This window comes from Camelus ferus, chromosome 33 (genome assembly GCF_009834535.1).
Source record: "Camelus ferus isolate YT-003-E chromosome 33, BCGSAC_Cfer_1.0, whole genome shotgun sequence".
NCBI lineage: Eukaryota > Metazoa > Chordata > Mammalia > Artiodactyla > Camelidae > Camelus > Camelus ferus.
The window spans coordinates 2856534-2873212 of record NC_045728.1 but is presented as its reverse complement, the minus strand read 5'-3'; the positions used below and the strand labels follow the sequence as shown (position 1 = coordinate 2873212).

General features: G+C 47.4%; 1 long non-coding RNA gene across 1 annotated transcript in view; it reads left to right on the top strand.

The window, feature by feature from the left end:
- The window catches only part of LOC116661208, a 49688-nt gene that overhangs the window by 3189 nt on the left and 29820 nt on the right, over positions 1-16679 (top strand). The gene's annotated exons all lie outside the window — the stretch shown is intronic.

The window sequence follows — 16679 nt, the reverse complement described above, 5'->3', positions numbered from 1 at the left end:
AATTTCCAAGTATTTGAGGATTTCTACATATTATATTTTTATTATTTTCCTATTTAATCCTTTGTGGTCAGAGAACATATGTGCAAGATTTAAACCTTCTGGAATGGATTGAAACTTGTTTTATAGTCCAATCTATAGTTTATACATTGACTATAGGTGTTCCTATGTTATATCATGTGCACCTAAAATATGTGTATTCTGTAATTTTAGGGTTGCATTGTTCTAAAAAATTTAATTAAATCGAGGCCGTTTATAGTGTTGAACAAATCTTTGTATTTCCTTATTGATTTTTTTCTCTAGTTATTCTAACAATTTTTGATTGAGGGAGTTTTAAATCTCTAACTATCCTGTGTATTTTTCTATTTCTCTCTTTATTTCTGTCATTTCCTGCTTCATGTATTTTGATGCTCTGTTGTTACAAGCGCTGACAGGGTTGTTATATCTTTCATAAGAATTGATCTGTTTTTATCAATGTGATTTTTCTCTCTTTGTCTTTGGTAATATTCCTTGTCAAGATACCTGTTTTGTCTGCTATCAGTATAGCCATTCAAGGCTTCTGTTTATAGGGTTTATCTTGTCCTACTCTTTTTCTTTCAACCTATCGGGGTCTTTATATTTACAGTGCATCTCTTGAGGACAACATAGAGTTCAGCTTTTTTCCCCCTAGTCTGAAAATCTCTTCCCTTAATTGGAGTGTGTCGTCTACTTGCTTTTCATGTAACTATTGATGTTTTGGGATTTAATCTACCATCTTGCTGTTTGTTTTTCACTTGTTACATCTTTTTTTTCTCAGTTTCTCTTCTTTAGAATTCATCAACTATTTTAGAATTTAATTTTATTGATTCTATCGGCTTTTCAGCCATGCCTCTTTGTATCTTTTCAGAGTTGTTCTAGGAATTATTGTATGATCGTTAACGTCTCACAACCTCCTTAACGTTGATGTTGCATCTCATTACACACAATGTGAATATTCTCTGAGTTTAATTTCATTCTCTCTCACCCTCTGTGCTGTTGTTTTCATGTACCTTACTTTTAAATGTGTTAATACCAGGAAATAATTGTTTGGTTTTTGCTTTAAAAAGTCAGCTGTTTTTAAAGGGATGAAGAGAAGAATAAATAATATTATTTATATGTATCTATGTATCTGTCTATTCCTGGGCTTTCCATTCGTCTTGCAGATCAGACGTTCCATTCTGCACGATGAAGAGCTGCTTTCAGGGCACCTTGTCATGACGGTCTGCTGAACATGAATTCTCTCAGTTTCCACGTATCTACAAATATGTTCATTTCACTTCCACTTTTAATTTGAAAATTATTTTTGCTAAATGTAAAACTTCATTTAATTTTGGGGTTTGATTTTTTTCTTTTTCTTTTTATTATATGTGTTGCTTTTTATTTTATTTTATTTATCTATTTTTTAACATTTTTTATTGATTTATAATCATTTTACAATGTTGTGTCAAATTCCAGTGTAGAGCACAATTTTTCAGTTATACATGAACATGCATATATTCATTGTCACATTTTTTTCTCTGTGAGCTACCACAAGATCTTGTATATGTTTTCTTTTTTCATTAAGCACTTTTACAGAATTTGCTCTTTTGTTTTCTGGCTTTCAGTGTTTCTGACGAGAAGTCAGTCATCCTTTGTATCCTTGTTCTACTGTCTGTGACATATTTTTTCACTGTTTTTTTTTTCTTAAAAATTTTCTATTCATATTTGGACTTCAGCAATTTAAATATGATATACCTATGTTTTTGTTTTTGTTTTTAATTCTATATATGTTTACTGGCCTTGGATTTGAAGGTTAGAATTCTTGGTTTATTTGGGAAATTTTTGGTTACTATTACTTTAATATTTCTGTTTCCCATATTTTCTTCTTCTGGAAATGAATTGTATGTGTGTAATAACACTTGTGACTGTTTCACAGAACAAGGACTCCGTGTTATTTTATTTTAAGAAAGTCTTTTTCTCTCTCTTCTTCATTCTGAATAATAAAATGGCTCTGTCTAAGCTCACTGACCTTTTCTTCTGAAATCTGTGATCTGCTCTTAAGCTCATTCAGTACATTTCATTTCAGATCTTGTAATTTAAGTGTTAGAATTTCCATTTAGTCCTTTTTACCTCTTCTTAAACTTTCATCTATTTGCTTGGCTATATTTATATTATCTTTGAACATTTTTTTTTTATTTTGAAAGGGTTTTTTTTTTACATTTTTTATTGAGTTATAGTCATTTTACAATGTGGTGTCAAATCCCAGTGTAGAGCACAATTTTTCAGTTATACATGAACATACATGTATTCATTGTCACATTTCTTTTTCGCTGTGAGCTACCACAAGATCTTATGTATATTTCCCTGTGCTATACAGTATAATCTTGTTTATCTATTCTGCATATGCCTGTCAGTATCTACGAATTTTGAAATCCCAGTCTGTCCCTTCCCACCCCCGCCCCCTTGGCAAGCATAAGTTTGTATTCTGTGTCTGAGTCTGTTTCTGTTTTGTATTTATGTTCATTTTTTTTTTAAGATTCCACATATGAGTGATCTCATATGGTATTTTTCTTTCTCTTTCTGGCTTACTTCACTTAGAATGACATTCTCCAGGAACATCCATGTTGCTGCAAATGGCATTATGTTGTTGTTTTTTATGGCTGAATACTATTCCATTGTATAAATATACCACATCTTCTTTATCCATTCATCTGTTGATGGCCATTAAGGCTGTCTCCATGTCTTGGCTATTGTAAATAGTGCTTCTATGAACATTGGGGTGCAGGTGTCTTTTTGAAGTAGGGTTCCTTTTGGATATAAACCCAGAAGCGGGATTCCTGGGTCATATGGTAAGTCTATTCATAATCTTTTGAGGAATCTCCATACTGTTTTCCACAGTGGCTGCACCAAACTGCATTCCCACCAGCAGTGCAGGAGGGTTCCCCTTTCTCCACAGCCTCTCCAGCATTTGTCATTTGTAGACTTTTGAATGATGGCCATTCTGACTGGTGTGAGGTGACACCTCGTTGTAGTTTTGATTTGCATTTCTCTGATAATTAGTGATATTGAGCATTTTTTCATGTGCCTATTGATCATCTGTATTTTTTCTTTGGAGAATTGCTTGTTTACGCCTTCTGCCCATTTTTGGATTGGGTTTTTTTTTCCTTATTGTGTACTTTGAGCTGCTTGTATATTCTGGAGATCAAGCCTTTGTCAGTTTCATCGTTTGCAAACATTTTCCCCCATTCCGTAGGCTGTTGTTTTGTTTTACTTCTGGTTTCCTTTGCTGTGCAGAAGCTTGTAAGTTGCATTAGGTCCCATTTGTTTATTCTTGCTTTTATTTCTATTGCTTGGATAGACTGCCCTAGGAGAACATTTCTGAGATGTATGTCAGACAATGTTTTGCCTATATTTTCTTCTAGGAGGTTTATTGTATCTTGTCTTATGTTAAAGTCTTTGATCCATTTTGAGTTTATTTCCGTGTATGGTGTAAGGGAGTGTTCTAGCTTCATTGCTTTACATGCTGCTGTCCAGTTTTCCCAATGAACATATTTATTAATAGCTATGTTAAAGTCCTTGTGTGCTAATTCCAACATCTGGGTCATCTTAGGATCTGTTTCTATTGACCATTTTTTCCATTGATTATAGATCACATTTTTCTGCTTCTTTGCATATCTAATAATTTCTTATTGTATGCTGGACCCTGTGGGTGATATATCATAAGAGGCCTTGATTTAAAAAAAAAAACTATATTCAATATCTTGAAGTAACCTATGATGAAAAAGAATATAAAAGGATTATATGTATGTATTTGTGTGACTGAAACCTTATACTGTACATCAGAAACTGACACAACATTGTAAACTGACTATACTTCAATTAAAAAGAAAACGAGCCTGGATTATGTTGTACTTTTTAAAAGAAAGTTGAATTTTATTCTGTTAAGCCTTTAAACGATTGGTGGGCCTTTCTCACCCTGTTAGGATTGTTTTTCTTCTTTATTTGGGTGGATCTAGTTCAGCTCTGTCTTTAGTCCTAGGACGTGGCTCTTGCTTTAGAGCATGATCTTTACTCCTCAAGGATGGCCTTTCTGAAGCCTCAGCTGAATGCCTAAGGTCCTCAATGAGATATCTTTACTCTGTCTCCTAGATTTTGTGACTTCTGGTTTCTCCATTCACCTCTGAGTCCCAGAGCATCCATTCCCTGCTATGCCTTGGGGACTCTCAACACTTTTGAGGTCACCCTTCTGTGTAGCTCCCTTCTCTCCTCTATCCTGCCCTGCAGATTCAGGGAGCTTCACTTGTCCTGAACACTGATCGCGGTTTCACAAAGCTCTGCTTGAGCTCCACTTCCCTGTGCCATTGTGTGCAGAGTGCTCCTGGTCAGAAAGCACATGCAGACGTAAAACTCATCTTGTATGCTTCTGTCTCTCCAGGGTTGCTGCTCTGTGCTTCCTGCTAGCCCCCGCCTAGCGAGAGTTTCCTTGTGCATTTTGCCCAGTTTTGTGGTTGTGTGCAGTGGGAGGCTAGGACTGAGTTCCCACAGTTGCTTCCTAAACTGTAGGTTCTTTGGGATACTTACATAGTTTTTCTTTTTCTCCTCTTTGTTTCCCCCTCCCCGTCTCTTTCTTTCTCCAGTCTTCCTTCTTCCCTCCCTCCCTCTCTTTCTTCCTTCTTTTCTCCCTTCCATTCTTCCTTCCTTCTTCTGCAATCAAGACTTTAACATCAGCCAGTTTCAGAATTTACCTGCTTTCCCACTTCTTGAAATACATTCAGCATAATACCTCCTCTACATGTTGGTAGCATGATCTCCCTGGATTCCTCTGCAAGTGAGGGGTGGTGACTGTTTTGAACAGCAGCTTCTAGGTCAGCAGTGAGTATGCAATGGGGCTGTGTTAATACATTTCTTTGAGGTCATATGTTTGAGGAGCTGAAGTCTCTTGTGTTGCCCAACTGACTGCAACACAAGGGACAGACAATGTGGACTAATGACATAATGAATGTTGGGAGAGAGAGCACCACCTAGTGTGTATCTGAATATTTTAATATTTAAATAAAATTTAAAATCTCACTTACTTTTAAAGACAAAGAAGCTAAGGTTGTTACTTTGATTTTCAGCAACTACAAGGGAATCCAATTAAATAATTAGGGTGGAAAATTCCATTCTCTTTTGGGTGCCATCCATCAGGCGTCCAGTGGACTGCAGTAGTTCCCTCAGATCCTCTATGTTTGTTTACCCGTTCTCTGCTAGAATTGGACAGGTGTGTATCACAACTGCCTCCAGGTCCTTCTGAAGGTTTCGGTCACTAGCTTATTCCAGGTGCTGAGTCTCTTGCTCCACGTAGGTCACTAATGGGCAAATGCAACGACTGCAATAATATTTGTTTATTAGAGAAGAAAATTTTACACCCTCGGTCTGGGGAGTTACAAATCTAGTTCCGAAATTAGATCATCCTTTTGATTCAGCTACATAAATCTCATCTGAAAAAATTTGTTTATTATTTTTATTTTTGATCATATTTCATCTTTATTATGTTTTAATGCAATAGATCTTACTTGTTTTCCTGTTTGTTTGTTTATTGTCTGTTTCCCACACTGTGACCGTAAGGTCCATTAGAACAGGATCCTCGTGGGTTTTACCCATCGCTCTCTCTTCAGAGTCTAGAATAGCTAATAGCATGTTCTCAGCAAACTTTTATTTTTGCGAGTATAGCTCACCTCTTCTTTCTAGATGACAAATCCTTGAGGACGTGTGGGGTCTCACCCGTCCTAACATTTGTTTGCCTGTGGAACAATTCATAATGATTGAATGATTTGATAAATGAATGAAACCTCTGAAGAGTTCAGTTAGTGCCACTAAATATTATAGTTGGAAGAGGGCGTGAATACTCAGCAGTGAGGAAGAAGCAAAACCAGAACTTGGAAGGGAAGGAGGTGAGCTTGCTTCTGTGAAGATTCTTCCCGGCAGTGGCCAGCAGCTACAAAACCGCTTTTGGTCCTTTCTATAGAGACTCTGACTCCAGACAGGGTACTGCTGAATTAGGGAGGGCAGGCACTGGGAGTTCGAATTCTGCAGTCTTTTCTCTGTCTGTGCACAGAATGACCTTGGAAAATCAGAGCCTCTTTGTGCTGCTCTGTCCCTATGGAGATGAGAGAGCAGAAGGGAAGAGCTTTCTCCCCCCTTCCCACATAAGTGTTTGCTTTTAGCCTCATGAATTTGCCAGAGTGCTTAGGTACCAAGGTGACAGACGTCAGAGAAAAGGACAGCAAAATAACCTGCTAGGAAGACAGATAGGAATGGAGTGTGTTCCTAGGGGGTGAGGGGGCATGGGGTCTGGAATAATTCAGACAAAAGTTTGGAGATCCTTTTATGAATTTGGGAGATAGGCAGTTCAGTCTTGATTGCAACAGGATCTTGGCTGGAGTTAAGTGAGTGAGGTGGTTCTGGTGAGCGGTGATCTGCGTCACCCCGCGGGGGTCTTAGGCGGGACACGCGGGGCAGGAGCTGAAGCCAGAAAGAAATAGAACTGAGAGTGCCACCTGTCCTCCCCTAGACACACCTGGCCTGCTGTGGGGATTGCGATTCCAAAACTGAGACGCTGCCTCAGAAGGTACACACCCCCCCCCCCCAGGTCCCACAGATCACGACTTGCTCAAGCCTTCCACGGTCCCCTGTTTGTTCCGGGAGGAAGTAACACTGTGGACAGCCAGAGAGGCGTAGCCTTTTGTTCACTTGTTTTTTGGCTTCTCTGTTACCTGTGTGTGGTGGGGACCATCAGGAAGAGATGATAATGAGGGCGGGGAAGGCTTGGGGAAGAGACGGGGAGTAACACCGGTCTTCATGGTGCTGCCATCTTCACTTGTGGCCACAGCGCAAGCGGGAGGCACTGAGAGCAATCTGGAGTTGCCATAACAACTAATGAACTGTCATTAGTCAAAGAAGGGGGGCTGGAGTCAAGAGTACCAACAAACAAAAACAAGAAGGAAAGAGGCATCCAAGAAAGGGAAGGAAGTTTCCAGCGCACGCTGATAGGGACATGAAAGTGTGTTTTAGAACGTGCTGGTGAAGGATGTAGCGTGAGGAATTAAACTGTGGAGGGAGACCTGAAGAAAAGGACAACATCTGTGTAACGGCAATTTAAAATTAAAAAAAATTTTTTTGGTGGGTAATTAGGTTTATTTATTTATTTATTAATGGAGGTGCCGGGGGTTGAACCCGGGACCTCATGCCTGCTGGGCATGCGCTCCACCACTGAGCTACACCCTCCCCTTGGACATACTTTTTTTAAATTGAAGTTCTAAAAGAGAGTTGGTTTGAGATAGCAAACCAGAAGGATCTCTCTCTCTCACACACACACACACGCAAACACACACACACACACACATACAAACACACGCAAACACACACACACACAAACACACACGCAAACACACACACACACGCAAACACACACACACACATACAAACACACGCAAACACACACACACACACGCACAGGCAAACACATGCAAACACACACATCCTCCACCAGAGAGGCAGTTTGGGACCGTCACTCAAGACCAAATGGACTTAGATGATTTTTTTTGTATCACAGTTTCTAAGGGCGCTTTTCCATGACTGAATTGATGCGTCGCAGGTGGGGTTGCACCGTGTCCCTGTGGGTCAGTGGCTTTTCACGGCTTCTGCACCTCACAGACCACCATCTGTGCCACATCCACTGTCCTTCCAGCTTCCTGGAGAACTGGGCCAGCAGGAAGTGACAGAGGAGTGGTACCTGGGGGACAGCCCGGGAGGGAACAGACGAGCTCGATAGCTTCCTTCAAAGCCTGGGCTGCTGGGTCTCAGGGACAAGTGGATTTACTCATTCAATATACTTTCTGAGTCCCAAATCCCAGCTCCTAAGTTGGGTGTGAGGCGCTGGAGAGGGGGACAGATGTGGTTAGTGACCACAGTGGAGTTGAGGCTGTGTCTGAGAGTGACATTTAGGGAGCTGGGCAGGGAAGGGGCGTCACTGTCTCTAAAGGCCATCCCCAAGCTCTGCTGGGAACCAGAGGGAGCAGCGGCAGGGCGGCTGCCCCGCCGCAGGCGGGTGGGAGGGGAAGAGAAAGATTCGTGTCTGGCATTCAGACCACGAACATTCCCAGGGATCAAAGACCTCTGCTTTTTCACCTTTGCCGAGCAACCCGTGGATCCTGATTTGAGCCCACCTTATCCCTTGTGAGTGGGGAGGACCGTGGTTCCCCCAGTGGGCGCGACAACCATTCCGAAGAGAAGAATGAGACTGATGGAGTGTGGCCATGTCTGTTTTCAGCTGGAAGCATTTGCAAGCTCAACTACAAAAGGCTACCTCGTGGAATAAAAACTTGCCATGTGCAAAGTACAATAGAAATCTCCCGGCTGCAAACAGAACTGTCTCCGGCTGCCAAGACCAAGGGACCTTGCAGAAGACAGAGCATGAAAGAGATTCTGCACAAAACAAAAGTCAGAGCACAATGGTATATATTTCAGGCACATGAAAGGATCTGTGGCAGCGACACTAAAGAGACATGATTCTCCTGCAGAACGAGGGCAGAGGGAGAGCAGCAACCCAATCAGCCGGTGTGGTTGTGGCAGAGAAGCAACCGGTCCTGTGAAGGGAGAGGGGAGACGGCTTATTTTTTTATGAATTAATCTGTAGTTGGTTTTCATAAGTTGTTCAGAAACAAGAGAGCACATGAATAATACATACTGTGCACGGGCCCAAAAAACTCAGAGTTGAGATTGTGAAAATGAAGGCATTTGGAGAAACATAATTGAGTAAAGGGACCGGAGAGAAGGCATCCGAGGGTGGGGGTGTGAGCGGCAGCAGGGATCAGATGCCCCCGGAGGGGAGACTGTCTATTTCTTCCTTCCCCCGTGAGGTTGCAGATTCTTGGAGAGCTGGAATAACCCCTTCATCTTTTACAAATCTGTATTTTCCCGGGTGGCGTGAAACAATACTTTGCACATAGCAGATGCGCAAAAATGTGAATAGATAAATGTATTCGAAGTTGGTGTGGTGATGCATTTGGCTGATTACTAGGCTGGCAATCACTGCATCACTGGTATGCAAGCAAAAGAAGAGAGCTATATTCTTGGGACCGACGTGAATACAGGTGAGGCACCCTTTCCTTGCCTCAGCGGGTAAGTAAATCGGGGATGGTGTGTCCCCAGGGATGCTTCACATGCTGGTGCAGCTCGCTGATCAGCCAGTCCCCCCCGAGGGCACACTGACTTTAACGCCTGCAATACTGAGCTGAAGTTAGGGGTCTTGATCAGCGCTTCTGAGAGCAGTAGCCCCACAGGAAGCTCTGTGGAGATGCAACCCCGTGGTCAGCTGGGCTCAGGAAATGCTGCTTTCCGTGGTCCTTCATTACCGCGTGAGAGGCTCAGAGAAATCCTGCAGTAAAATGCCCTGTTGAACCTCGTTTAATCCAATGCTTTCCAAACCAAGTTGACCATGGAAGATTTTCTTTTCCTTTATTTCCTTCTCTTTTAAAAAAATACCCATTAGCATCTTTCAGAACTAGTTTTCCATGAAATGAATGTTGAGGAGTTCTGGTTTGGGTGAGCGTTAAGGAGCCGGGCACTTACCAAGTGCCTTTCACATTCCATGAATGGGGGTGAGGCTGGAGGGGGTAACTAACACTGGGATCCTTCTCCTGGGGGCTTTTGGGTGTCACTGGGGAGACAGACCACCAACCGAACACACCACGCCCACGTAGTTCTTTGCCCCAAACCGTAGGCTGCACTCCTTGTAAAGCACTCGGTGTCTGTGATCTTATCATCCCCACGCCCCAACACTCCATCCACTGCTCCTCCTTTGCTGGGTTGGAGGCCCCCAGCCCCAGCCCAGGCAGCTTGGGCCCCCGACCGCAGGCATCGTGGGTGTGGCTGCAGCCACCTGCCCCCACCAGCTCCTGCCACCCAGCAGCCTCAGAGCAGCGGCTGTGGTTACTCGTGCACTTTCCAGACCGGCCCACACTGCAGCTGCTCGGAAGAGTGGTGCCAGGCACCCCGGACTCCTGAGAGGATGCGAGGGGCTGCTCCGGGTGGCTCTGGCTGCTGAAGCTCTGTGTAAACCAGTTATATTGACCCTGGCATGTGGCTGTTTTCATAGCAACGCTGCACGCGGTGTGAGAGCCACGCCCTGGAGCCTCCGTCAGCAGCCTGGGCTCCGTTAGACGGACCTGCTGACAGACGTCCTCTCCAGCCTCAGTGACAGAGGGCTGAGCCCCTGGCGTACCTGGGGGACTGCTGCGATGACGGCTTTTCAGCCCGTGATGTTATCTGAGGCCCGTCTTGAGCTTCCCCCTGGTCTTCTGCCACGTGGTCCTCCCGCGTGAAACAGGACTGACGTGTCCATGGAGATGCCAGCGCCTGCTTCTCCCCTGGGAGGTGCACGGTGGGGAGACGGGGTCTGCTTCTCCTATGACAGTGAATTTCTTTGCATTTCTGGACAGTTCACTGTCTCCCGTCTCTGCACCCATCCACATCTGCTGTATCACTTTGGCCCCATCGTTCAGAGTGTGAACAATTTCAAGCTTGGATTGTCCTAGATGCACCAGCTCTGCCCTGGACTGTGGGACTCGGGGTTGTAGGTGAGCCTTCTTCAGTCTCCAGCTCTTCACCTGGAAAGGGAGGGTGACGTTGTTTACTGCAGATTACCCGAAAACTCAGCGAGCCCCCGCTGCACAGAGAGGCTGGCATATGCAGGCACTTAGCAATGGCTAGGTTCCTCACTTCCCATTTCCTCCAGGTCAGTGCTGTGCAGGAGGGTTTTCTGTGATGCTGGGACTGGCTTCTGCGTGTGCTGTCTGCGTGGAAGCTGCTGGCTGGCCCATGGCTGAGTAGCGCTTGAAGTGTAGCCGGTGCGGCTGAGGAGCTGAAATTGTAATTTTATTCAGTTTCATTAATTTAAGTAGCCACATGGGCTAATGGCCACCGCACCGAAGCACACAGCTCTGCATAAGTTAGCCAGCAGCTTCTAATACTCAGGGTGTCCAGAAGATGAACTAGAGCTCAGTCTGGGGGGCCAGTGCCCACAGCTTCGGGCTACACGCCCTCACTAGCTTTCCCTGTGGGATTCAATGCTGTCATGAACCACAGAGAGCTTCCAGAAACAGGGCCAAGACGGGAGCAGCTGCCTCTGAGGCCTGGGGGGAAGTCACACACCCGTTTTCCTGGACGTGCTCCTCAGGGGGAGGAGGCTGGGTCTTGGGTGGGGATATGCTTGAGCCTGAATGCGATGTTACGCGTAATTAGAGAGGTTTCGCAAGTCTTGTCACAGGCATGTAGGAGGACCGGCAGGCTTCATTCTACTCAATTCCGTACAGTTACATCCCTTACTGGTCCAGAGCTGAAATAATGAAATTTGCCAAAGAGATTTTAGAACCTCGCCAGTTAACAGACGGCACCACCTCACCTCACATGAAGTTCTCAAACCTGAGCTAAATGTATAAATGTTGAGGTCTTGGAACTGTTAACACCATTGGAGAGAGAAGGCTGGAGAATCTGGTGGGGGGAATTTAAATTTGGTGAAAAATTAGAATCACATGCAATATTTATTTTTGTAATACAATTTACATATCTAAAATCATTTTGCTGAGAAGAAACATAAAATGTATTATGTATAACTTGATTTGCTCATAAAATTATCATTTAGGTAAAATTAGAGATGTGAAGAACTGGAAAAACAAAATGGAAAAAATAGGAGAGAACAGATTTTTTTACTGATTCATTTTCTTTATGTATTTATTTAACAAAAAGCATCCGGGGTTTGGGGGGTGAGCATTCGTTCTGATATTTTTCTGTCTTTCTCCCTCCCTTCCTTCCTTCCTTTTTCCCCTCTTGGGTCTTCAGATCTTCACGTAAAACATCAATTTAAGCCCATCTTCTTGTTACAGGCGCAGCCGCGGAGCAGAGTTAACCATCCTCTCCCTGGAACCCTCCTCCCAAGTCACAGCCATTCGGAGACGACTCGGGCGTCTCCCTGTTACAGTTGGCATCCCAGTTTCTTCCCGTCCTCCCTCCTTTCGCTGCACCCCCATCAGTACCTGCGCCTCCTTTCCCTGCTCTCACACCCAGGGCCCAGGGGGGCTGGTGTTGCCCGTCGGGCTCCTGTGCAGATCCTCGGACCCGTGCGCGGGCCAGGCTGTTGCTGGCGGAGCAGGAGGGAGACTACGGCCTCTAAGCACAGCGATTCCTGGCCCTCCACCGCTCGTCACGTGCCAGGTGTTCTCCGAAGCATGTGGTGTTCATTTTCCCACGTAATCCTCCCCCCAACTCTCCGTGTACAAGGCTATAATTATTCCATTTCTTAGCTGGAGAAAGCATAGCTTAAGGAAGGTGAAGTAGCTTGCTTGATGTCGTGCAGCTGGTAAGCTCTTGGGTCAGCCTCAGAGCCTGGATTCAAACCCAGTTTGTGTGACTCCAATCTGTGGCCTATGACCCACTACCCAGCGGTGCCTTAAGGCAATGAGAATCCTAGATACATAGGGCTTCATGGTTTAAAACATTTCCACACCCACTGGCTTATGTGATTTTCACTGCTGCAGCTGTCCTGGGGGAGATGCGGGGGAAGCTAGAATCCCCACTTTAGAGATGTGCAAACTGGACTCAGAGAGGTTAGGGGCTCTGCCCCAGGTCACACAGTAAATGGAGCAGGCATTCAGACAGCATGCTGCCCACTGAAGTCCACTCCCCTCTGCCCAGCAGTTGGCCTGAACAGAGGGAAGTGTCTCTGGAACTGGTGTGCGCACACGCAAACTTTTCAGACCTGACGCCAGTGAATCCGAGTTGGGTGGAGGGGAGCCCAGGGGATTTCTACCCCTGTCCTGACCCCGAGTTTACAAGGACTGAGAGGCATCGGAGAGAAAGCTTCTGGTCTTTCTTGCTGTTTTTGTTGATTTGTTTCTTCTTTCAAAAATCTTTTTTTATGAGGCTGCCATAAAAACACTCATTAGACGGTGTTGATTTTCATTAATGTTGATTCTCCGAGAGCGCCATCCGTCTCCCGTGACCGGCGACCTCCTTCCCGTGGGAGAAGAAAGCTGCCTGACAAATGAGCTCTGCAGACTGTAGGTGAGGCGTCCAGATGTGAGGTAGCCTGTTGCTGCCAAAACAAGACGTGCGCTAGTGGTTTAATTTGCACAAAACCAACAGCATTCAGGTGTGTCCTTGCTGTTACCGAAATGCATTGCTGGAAAGCAGCCGTCTGTCCCGCTTCCCCCACCCCTCAGCCCTCCTCGCTCTCCGTCCTCCAGCTCACTCGTGCCTTTTGTGAAATCTGTGCTTTGAACATACCTGGAGGCAACAGCACATCTGTGGTCAGTGGGAAGGAATCACAAACCACAGACGCAAAGAGGAGACAGGGAGGGGGGTCGCGTGGTTGCCGGGGTCGACTTGGAGCCTGGCAGCTTCACTAGGAGCCATGATGGGTCGTGGTTGGCAGGAAGAACCTTTCCTCCCCCAGAGGATCCCCATCTGTGGAGTCCCTCAGCTGAACTTCCGCTGGTCCAGGGCCTCCGTGCTGCGGGTTGACTAAGTGTTGTGCCCTCTCCAGGCGGCCTTTCCAAAGGCAGGTGTCTCCTGGAGAGGTGGCCCCGTTGGTCACCAGACTAGCCCTGGAAGCCTGGATGGAGGGGTCATGGGCCTTGGGACAAAGGTGCGGCAAAGGACATCCTTTCCCACATCCCAGCTTTGCTCGTTCTGGGTCTGGGGACGCCAACCTCCGCCGAGACCTCGAGCTTCTGCCATCAGTGTTGGTCCGTCTGATGCATGGCTGCACCGGAGCGGGGTCTCCTCTGCAGACCCCAGGGGAGCTGGAGTCGGGGCAGCACAGACACCAGCTGTGCCTGTGTTTCCGGGGCCTCTACAGCTGCCCCTCATCCTGTCTTCCTAAGGTTCCTTTGCTCCTGGGTTGGAGAAGCCAGGGCCCAGAGACTGGGCTCCACCCTGGGAGACCGAGGTCTCCCGAGACCATCTCTCCTGGGGGAGAAGGGACGGAGAGGAGCGCTTCCTCTCAGGAGACTGGCTGGTGGGTGGGTGCGAGGCCTCGCTGGTTCCACTGGCAGGTGTCCCTTCCCACCTCCTGGTGCCCGTCCGCCCTGTCAGGCTCAGGTGCTTCTGGCTCAGTCAAGTGAGACGTCTCTGCTTCACTCACAGAGTCTCAGAACGGGACCTGGTTGTCGCCTGAGGCAGGTCTTTGATGTGCCCGCAGCCTCCGGGTGCTGTGTCCCCCGGTGGCCTGGCTCGTGCAGCAGGGAGCCTCCCCCCTCACACCGCCTGCCTCCTGCCCCCGCAGCCTGCGGTGCAGACGTGTGTCCGCGGTCAGGCCACTGCCGCCCGCTCCGCCGCGCGCGGAGCCCTGCGGGGCAGGGTCCCGGGGAGCTCACTCCGGTTTCGCAGGGAGAAGCTGGTGAGGCTGCAGACGCTCTTTCTGCCTGCGTTCCCTCCCGCTCTTCTCCAAATGGCTCATCGGTGTGTTGAGTACCTTCTGCCCGCACAGCCCTGTAAAGGGCCTGGAGGAGGGCCAGGCAGAGATGACTAAGACTGAACCCCCTGACTTGAGCGACCTGGTGGTTACATGAGAAAAGTCAAACAGAGGAGACGAATTCTCAGCCCGAGTGCCTGTTGGGATGGTGACACCTCGCATTTCAGGTCACTTCCGAGGAAGGGCTGTGCCTCCTGGGCGGGGCTGGGCTCCTGTAATCCTCAGTGGCCCTGGGTAGCCCTTCGCCAAGGCCTCACATCCCATTCTTGGGGGCCTCAGGTGCACGAGAGTGTAGAACCAGGCTTGCAAGCTCTCGCCTTGACACTAGGCACAGCCTTCCCTTGAAACTCAGATTCAGACATTTCCTGATGATCTTGGAACTGCCCCCCAGGAGCGATGGCTCTCAGCTGCAGCCGTCCCCGGGGCGGGAAGCGAGGCGGTGACCTCAAGGAGAAAGGCTCCATATCCCATTACCAATCCAATTACCTGGCACTTGCAGGTTAGATGGGAACTGTCGGACCGGAACCCAGCAGCGGACCATTTGCCTCTGTGTCTTGTCCCTGACAGTCCTCGGGCCCGGGAGTCCCACTCGGACGCCTCTGATTGTCAGTCCGCAGACGCGCCAGCTCGCCCACCTCTAAGGGAAGGAGTGGAGCTGCTCGTGGGGGTGGTGGGGGCACAGAAGCCCACTGCGTGCCTGGAGCGCCCACCCCGGCCCAGCCCCCGCACCCATATCCGTTAAGTCCTTGAACCAGTGTTTACTGAGCAGCTACTGTATGTGAGGCGATGCTGGACACCGGACACCCCGTGGTGGGCAGTCCCTGCTCTCATGGCTTTCACTGGGATGGGCGGATACAGGCAGTAACAGTTCAGCAGGCAGACATGTATTAAGACAATTATTATAAGTGTCGTGGAGAAAAACAACGTGATAAAGAGGATGCACGGGGTGGGGAGTTGGTCCTCTGGCTCTTGGTGGCTCGGGAAGTTCTCTTGGACAAGGTGACATTTCAGCAGAGGCTTGAAGAAGCCTGTCTGAAGGCAGGTGTGTGGCGGAGAGCGGTCCTCGCCCTCTGTACTGGGGGCTGGGAGAGGTCTTGGTGCAAGAAGCAAAAAATAAATAAATAAATAAGCAAGTGCAAAATAGAAATACACTCGGTGCTTGAGAAATAGGGAACAGCAGGTGGCCGACGTGGCTGGAAGGAGGGAGTGAAGGGCGTGAGACATTCAGGGAGGATGCACAGCCCCGACCACCGAGGCTTCCTGGACCATCGCGTGGACTTTGGCTTTTGTTCTGTGTGACGCAGGAAGGCATTGGCAGGGTTTGAGGAGTAAAGACCACATCGTACCCGAGCATCCATTAAACATGTCTACAGGTAAATATTTGTTGAATGAATACATGAAATACTTGCTGGGTAATTGAAAGAACAAATATCACTGAATCACACAAGTAACTACGCAGAGACAAAGAGTTCCTAGAGTAACATCCTGTGTCCATATTTGCTCAGAAGAGAGGGATGTCTTCCCACTGAGAGAGCAATTAGCTGTCTGCTACTTTGCCTTTTGTCGTCCAGGTGGAGGGTGGGTCTTGGCGCAAGGGGCAGAAGCGTGGAAGTGCCCGGGGCAGGGGCAGGAAGCGTGCAGCCCTGTGTGCTCTGGACAGAGAAGCAGGACAGGTGCTGCTTGGTTTGGTGTGAGGTGCTCGCTACGTGCCCCTGCTCAGCTGTCTAGGTGCCTTCTGCCCCGGGGCCTGGAATTCCACATCTCAGGTCCGTCCTTTTCTTGAGCCTTGAAAACAACTTCATTCCTTAAGAGTGTCCCCTCACACGGGATGGGGGTAGATCCCTTACCCTGTACCCCTGTTTGTACCAAGTCTCCGTCAAATGTCACCCTTAAGATGCCTTCTGTCACTCTTCTTCCGACCTCCCTCCTTGCAGGACCCACAGCTTCCCTCTGCCCTCACTGCCCCCTGGACCACGGTCTGCACCTCCCTCCCTCCCTTTCTGACCCCGGACTCCTTGATGCGGGGAAAATTGCTGTCCGTCTTCGTCCTCCTCACCCAGCGGGGTGTCTGCGCTCATAGCAGTTTTCTTTCTTTCCCTTCTTTCCTTTGCATCTTTTCTGCCGTCTTTCCCCTCGTTTTCTTGCTTTTGTCTTTAATTTAGCGGGGTGACTG